This window comes from Athene noctua, chromosome Z, assembly GCF_965140245.1.
Source record: "Athene noctua chromosome Z, bAthNoc1.hap1.1, whole genome shotgun sequence".
NCBI lineage: Eukaryota > Metazoa > Chordata > Aves > Strigiformes > Strigidae > Athene > Athene noctua.
In genome coordinates, this window is record NC_134077.1 from 46185141 (window position 1) to 46193437 (window position 8297).

An 8297-nucleotide genomic window follows, 5' to 3' on the forward strand; every position below is an offset into this window, starting at 1 on the left:
AAGGCCTCTCATAGCTCTTGATTTAATAGAGAACAGCTAATACATAAACTTTGATACCTTTTTTTTACTTTCCTTTCTGAAATGGTTCTGCAACTGTCTTCAAAGAGGCTGTCTCTAAAATGCCATTTAAAAACTACTTCTTATGTCCCCTGAGTTTTTGTCCGAGGAATAAGCATAGAAAAGGATATTACTATAATGTTGACTTTCCACATTCTTATAAGGAACTACACTAACTACTGTGCCAACCTTTCATATATGAGATGTGTATCCCTGGTGTGATTTACTTACCTCTTGTAGTCAACTCTTCAAATAAGATATGAACTCGTACATACCTGATTTAATTAAACAGTGCCTAAAGACCTCAAGAGAAGTTGGTGAAAATTATTTTCAGCACAATGTGAAGATTTCAGGAACTTTTGCCTGAAGACCTTGATAAAATAGCAGGAGGTACTTCCAAGCTAAGTGATCGCACAAATGATGTCTGAAGCTGACTTCTGGCAGATTTCAGACTAGGATTGCAAGTGTCCCTGTTCCTGCTATGTTGTTACTGACTCTAAAATTTAAATTGTAGGGAAACATGATTACTCATTTGAACCATTTTGACAAAATGGTACTTTCAGTAAAATGTGTTTATCTGCACTGCAAAAGGTGGTATAACTTCATTTGACTCCGTATTAGATCCCTTTGCTGTCATTGGTCTTGTCCTGAATTCAGTTTTGGATTTTACTGGTCTGGCACAACTTCTGCACATCTTTTCCAAGAATCTGCCTACGTGTATTATGACTGTTTTATGAGGAACCCCGTATATTAACCAGCCTGAGCTGCTGTTGCTGAGGCTTCAAATTGCCTTAATGATGTAATAACATAATATTTACCTTCCAAGTCAATCCCTGTGCTTCTGAGTGAGCTCCTTTATCTCAGCTTGGAAACTTTTAAGATGTTTCTAATCTCACAAAGCATGGAGAAGTTCTTCCAGTGAAGGGATCCAAAAATAAGTTTCTTGCAACAGGTTTTTTTTTCTCTCAGTACAGGCAAAATAAGTTAGAAATGCACAGTTGCTGGTTTTTTAATAACCTAAAGTGGTTGTATTGTAGTCAAAGGCTGGAGACACACCTCCAATAAAGAAAGCCTGCCCAGACATTATTCATCTGATTAGGGTATGGTAGCACACGTAATTCCTTCAGTTTATTGTCCTGAGATTTCTCTTTCTGACTGAGCTTTTAATTCTGTCTTTAACTGCTCAGTCTTGATATAACAGCACTAATTTGCATCTCAACTGCAATGGAAACTCAGCTGAAATGGAAACTCAGCGGAAATGGAACCAACAAATAAATTAACATTTTAATCTACCACTTACACACATTGAAAATAGACCCTACAGTAACCCTGTTTCTTGTTCCCTCTGAAAATTTGAGAGAGGATCTCTCCATCCCTCCCATGCTAACAAGAATAAGAGTTTGCCTCTCAATTCAGCCTTTCTTCTCTTGTTCTAGAAAGCTTGCCCTGTTCTCAGGCTTTCACCCCATGGTAAGAAAACTAGATTTGTCTTTTCAGATGAGAAAACTTGAGCTGGCTGTATTTTGTACTATGCTTGGATCATTTTCTATGCATCTTCTAAGGAATCTTAATGCTGACATTGTTTGCTTAGGTTTTTGCCCTTTTTGTTCAGTAGGTGTTGCCTATTCACTTTTGGCTAGAAAACATATTTCTGATGCTTGAAACCTTTAGAAGCAAGGCTAAATAGTCAAAACTCTTAAAACATGTTATGTAATCATTAGTATTAAAGTATCTCTCAGCATAAAGCAAGAATCAGTTTCATGGTAGAGAATTGTAGCATTTGATCAGTTCTAGGTAATAAAGACTGACTTCAACAAGGCTTTAAAAACATCTGTGCTAAGGTTATTTCTTTGTCTGTAACTTTATTTCAGATATGTGTATTACTATGGATTCCCTTTGTAACATTTATACCAGTGTACAGTAATATACACAAACAGAAGAAATATTTAAAGCCAGGCAGAAACAGCTGTGACATTTGCAAGCTTTCTGTCAGTCACAATGATCGTTCCTTCGTATTAACTTGTGCTTATCGAGGATGCTCAGGACAGTTTGCTCTTTGCTTCTACAGCTCCAGAGGTTGACCTTTAGACCATGAGATGATGAACTTGACAACTGGTTTTATTTCTGAAAATGCTTTCACAGTCAAAAATATCACTGACCCTTTGCAACATGATCTCTGTCCACTGAAAAAGAACACAGATGCAAAGAACTGCTATAGAATTAAAGAAGAAAAATGAAGACCTCATCTCCTTTTCAAATAGTGCTGATTACCAACTGAGAAGAAAAAAAATAATCCCCTATATTTTTTATATACTCACATTCATAATAGCAAGCAAATGTCTAAAAGAAGTGGTGGATCATATGTGAAACACTGGAAGTCTATAGAGCATTATCATGAGATGCAAAGAACAGCACAGATTTGCCACTAGTTGCCTCTCCTTCCTTCTTGGTTCATCCCATTTGCTGTGGCAGGCACACATCAGAAAGCTCTTCTGACAAAGGGGAATACCTGCATATACACTGCAGGGTTGGCTGACATTGCAGTAATCGTTACAAAAATGCCATGTACATATACCTCTGTCAGAACCAATACTGAAATATGCACTGTCTCAAAAATAAGGAGCAATTTTTAATTTTTTTTTTTTTTTTTAGCAACTAATCATCAGAATAAGCACATGAAGAAAATGTATACTGGGTGGACCTTTGTGCTAGGATAACTCTTAAATAATGAATGGCTATCTGATGTTCAGTGGCTTTCCTCATTAACCCTGATTTCATATTTGCATTTAAAAGATCTTGTCCCTTCTCTATTGCATGCAAATGTGCTGAAAGTGGGAGGAAGTATCCCTTGAAAGGGACATAGTCTTTAATTGTTCAACTCTTGTCTCATCCTTTGATCTTTCTATAAGTGATATACACATTTGCTTATCACTTAGCTATTTAAAATTATATGGTTGCACTCCCTGCTACATGATGGATTAATAATTAAGACTTTGCTCCAGAAAAAGGAAAGCTTTGTTGTAGTGGTCTTTTTGACACAGGCTCCCTGTTAAGATTAATCTTTCTATCATTTCATTTGCAAAATGAAGTTACTCTTTCCTGATATTGCAGAGATGATACATAGCTAGGTGGCAACAGCTTTTAGTCACTAGACAAATGCTAGCAAACACTTTGGAGAGATGGTTGTGTGCAGCAAACTGGTGGCTGATCACCTCTGTAAAGCTGATCCATTCCTGTATCACAGTGCCAAAAAGCCTGAGGATCATATATTAAAATATGTATGTGTGTGTGTGTACAGTGCATGTATGTATATGCATGTGTGTATAGGTATACATATTTATACATAAATTTATATATGCACATATACTTCTTATAAACAAGAATGAAGACAGAATGGGTATCATTAAAGACTGTCCTTTGCATTTGGTTTTAAAATGTTGGAACATCCTACAGGAATGGGGAAGCACCTCAGTATGTGATGGTGTTGCTACTGCTCTCAGAGGAGCTCAGCTTTCTAAACCGATAATCCACAGGTGATCACGACTTTTTCTCCTCCCACTCTAGAAAATCTGAGTGATGTTTGTTCTTTATAAATCTGCATGCAATTTTGCTTAGGCAGGCAAGTGGGAAATTAATCTCAAGGGAGCCAAAACTCTGGCTGGTGATGTTCTTGTTTCCAGGGGGCTGTCTTGCTTATTATTTCTAGGTAGCAGTTCAGTAACTTTCTGCCAGAGAGGAGTCTGGTACAGTTAATTTTGTCTAGTATTTTTAAAAATAATGTTTTACATTCTGTCATCTAGGAAACCAGTTCATTAATGGTCAGGAGTGGATTTCTCAGGATTTCCCAGCCAAATCAGCATTAATTGTAATTTTCTCTAGTACTTTTTGGTCTTGCATATTCATTCTTGATGTGACTGTGCCTTTCAAACACCCCCATATGCTCTGAAAGGCTGTCAACCAACACATCTCCAGGCTGTGGCCTAATGGTGGCAGTTCAACTACAAAGAAACACTTGAGATAACTAAGTTACCAGCCTATTCCTGTGTGTGAGAAGCAGAAGTGGACAGAAGATGCAAGGAAAATTCTGTCTTCAGGCAGTCTTTTACCAAGACTCTTTTTACCAGTGCCAGAATCACTGAAACAAGCAAATTATCCTGGAGCAGCACCACAGCCCCCTGCTCTGATTTGGAGAACACCTGCTTTAGATGTGGTGAGAAGGTTATGGCGGGAAGCATCAGGAGTTTGGGGTCAGGCAGCAGTATTTCAGTGTAACTGCAGTGAAAACAGTCAACAAGTGTAGAGAAGCGGTGATTATTTAACATGTGCCAGCATACTGGGCTAGATCAGTATTTAGAAGATCCACTGCACTCAAGCTCCTAATCTGAACCACCTGTCTGTGCCTGTATGCAATATGCTGACTTCAAACTCCCTGGCTTTAGTTTATGCCAGGTTTTCACTCCCTATCTAGCATCCTTTGGGTTAGTCTAAAATATGTGTATAAGGACTCTAGTGTGACAAGTCACACTCAGGAGAAATTGTGACTGTTTTAAGGAAGATGTGAAAAAAATACAATTTTCCTATAAGGGACCATGTATAATTTAGGCACTGTCCAGGTTTCATTCAACCTCACTGGCTAGAACTAAAAGAGGGTTTGTGAACATGACTTACTGCACATTACAGCGGTACTGATCTATAGCATAGACTTGTTTCAACAGATTTAGGGTGTACTAGGCTTTATCCAAAGTTTTTCTGCAAAAGAGAGACTATCTACAGGTCAGGTTATTCAGAATGATAAACAGAATGGCATAATAGCAAACATGGCTTTATAATACCCTTACTGCAGAATTTCAGCTGTGAATTTCTGCAATTTATTTCAAGCTGCCTCTTGGCGAGAACAAAAACTTTGGATTGAAAAATCTCAAGAGTTTGGGTCCTGACTTAGTCTCTCCGTTCTGTTTTCTGTATTTAAGGCATTTAATTAGAATATCAGAGTAATGCCTGTATTCTTGAAATGGGAGTAATTTTGTTGCTTATTTGTTGCCTGGGTCTAGCTGCTGTTGGAGAACAGTTTTTCATACTCAGTAGGTTTAAAATACCATTTTTTAATCGTAAATGTCTGGTATGACTGACCTGAAGCCTTTTTTTGTCAAAATATTTCCTTCTTCAATGAGACACCAACATGCCTGGAAAACCCAAATAGTTCATTTCTGTTATTTAAGGAAATGGAACATCCATACTCATCTTTGGAAGGTACCTGTAGATCAAATTTTAAAAGCTTGGTTTTCTGTTTCAGATTTGGATAACCAGTATCCATGATGCTGCACTGAACTCCGAAACATTAAATTTTAGGAAAAATTGAGAGGGTAGAGTGAACCTACACTACTCACTGTAGTGACTGTTAAGTTTAACAAAGATCATTATGGATAGTAGATACAGTTTCTCCATAAGAAACGGTTTCCCTCAGAAATTCCTATTTTTATTTTCTCTCACTTAAGTTTTTTTAAATTACCATGGCAAAGGTTGTGGGAGGCCTCTATAGAACAACTCATTATCAGTGTCATGCTGTCAGCTCTCACAGTTTGTTCCCAGAACAATCCTACTTGGACTATATAATTTTAGGCTTGAACAGTTACTAAACAGAAATATAATCTTAGTTTGCATTCCTGAAAAAACATGAATGGCAATGCTTTAACCACCCAGAGACACCAATAGAACAAAGATGGAAAAACAGTATTCAACAAGATACTAAATGACAAATTGTTAGGAACTCTCTAATTCCATGGGGCTCAAACAGTCCATTACAGCTACTTTTGCTCAGAAATTACAACTCAGGTGTTGTGTGGGAGGCTGGTTTTCCTTTTTTTTGCTTTAATGCCACCTCCACTGAAAACAAAGAGGTCTCAGAATGTGCATAAAGTTATTTTTACAGCTGCCAAACTATGTGGAGTACAAATTCAGAATGGACTCAAAAATATTTTCCCATGTGGCAGGATGAAGATGGCTATTCCTCTGCTATATAGATAACAATAACAAACGGTTCTATCCAAGACCTTTTTTTCTTCTTACCAGCTAATAACTGGAGCTTATCAGGAACTTCATAGTGAAACTAAATTTAGTCCAAAACATGGTCATTTATAGCATAACCTGTACCAATACTTAGCATTCCCTAAGCTTCCAGAAGCTGCTTATTTAAACTGATGTCTCATTTGACAGCAACTGCTGGTTTTAATTGTGGGAAAAGGATATAACTTTCTATGGACATCTGCTTCGAGCAGGTTTGCTGGAGATGAGAAAAGCAATTAAAGAAACAAAAGGAAACCTGTCTTGAGCTAATTTTTCACCAGTTCTGTTAAAAGGTGACACAGAGTTAATTAATAGTTTCCAAAGATGTTCAGAGCATCTGAAACGTTGCTCTGTGCTATGCGTGACTTGAGTGGAAAACTGAGGTTCTGAAACCCAATTCAAATTAAAATCAGGTGCCTACAAAAATTTCAACAAATGACGCTTAGGCTGGACTGTACAGTCATAAGGTTATTACAATAAGACAGCAACCAGGTTACATATATACATTTCTAAAGGAAGGCACCTACATGTTGCTGCTTACTTTCATTGTGCTTTCCTTATTATTTATTTGTAAATAACTATGCACCATATCATATAAGTTTATTTAAAGGTATCATCCTGCATAAGGTGATTCTTTGACTGGAGAGGTGACAGGTTGGCTTATAATCTTCTGCTGTTCCCTTTTTGCTCTCTTTCACTAAAAGTTCTTGAACTTCAGCTTGTATTCAGCCTCCCATGACTTCTCAATCTCTCTTGCAGTCAGACATCCTGCATGGCCAGTGTTCTAGTAACAATCATCTTATTGTCTAAAACACCACTCACTTTTGTATTGCATTAGTTTCAGACAGAATACTTTTCTCATCCATATAGCCCTGTGTACCCTTAGTATCCTTTAACCTTTTGCTAGATAACAACCTGCCATATGTAAATATGCTAAGACAGGCAGTATCCATGATTACTCATGCTTGAGCTTAATTTTCTCCTTCAACTAAAGCCAGTTGATTAGCAAGGGAACCAATTAATTATTGCTCATAAAATCTAGCCAATATAGAAAGAACTTTGGCATAGCATTCAATATGCTATGAGTAGCACAAAACATCTGAGTATACTGAAAGTTTATCTTGTTAGCAGATATGTGATATGATATCACAGCTTTTAGAGTTAATATTAAATTTAGCCTAATACAGAAAGCTGGTCATGAAGTTTGGTTCTGTGTTTCTAGGAATGTCTAATATCAAGGACCATGTGACATTTGTGTTACTGAAAGCATAAGTTCATTTCAGTCTGGGGAAAATTTGTTGTCGGTCTCTGAAAAAAACAAAACCGAGAATGGCATATGAGGCAAGGTAGAAAAGACTGTCTGGGAAGATGGAAGGTGCCTGGCAATTTGGGTCACTAAAGTCAGACATCAAAGCACTAGAGAATGAGGTGGGCATTTCTTAGTATTGGTAGAGATTTGGTCATGCAATAAATTTGAATCAGAGTGAACAGCACTCTGTATTGCTAAGACTTCAGTAAGCCATCACAAAATCAAATGTTACCGGGGATGTAAACAAATATTGGTTTGAGTTTTTTATCAGAAAACTACATAGAATCTTTTTAAAAATCACATCCATTGTAGGGATTGGGAGGAAAATGTTTCTTCTTTACTCTTGAGAAAGCTTCTGCGTTTGTTTATAGCTCTGTATACATTTTGTAGGTAGAGGATTTTCAACATTTTAAGGGTGGAACAGTCAGTTAAAAAAAACTTCCCCCATTTGCATGGCTTAGGCGGGCTAGTAAATCATTCTGAAGTAAATGACATATATGAGAAGAAAAAACAACTGTGGTAGGTTATCTTCTCCATCTTGAGAGATGAAGGCTGAATAATCAGGTCTTCAACATCAGTCTGTTCTTTCTTATGAGTGTTGCCAAAATACTACATATACAGTAGAATATATTTTAGGAAATTTATTCAGTGCAAGAATACTTTTTTCTCAAATGTCATGTCTCTTGTTGCTTCCTAGTATGGATTTTTAGGGCTAAGAATTGTTGAATTGAAAACTGGAGGAGTGTTATGCTAGTTTTTCAGCTAACTAGCTCACCTGCCTCATTTGCTGTGGGGACTTTTTGATTCACTCTCTTACTCTAAAGACAAATAGTTCACTGTGGCCAGAAGTGGTGCAAGAGATCCCATA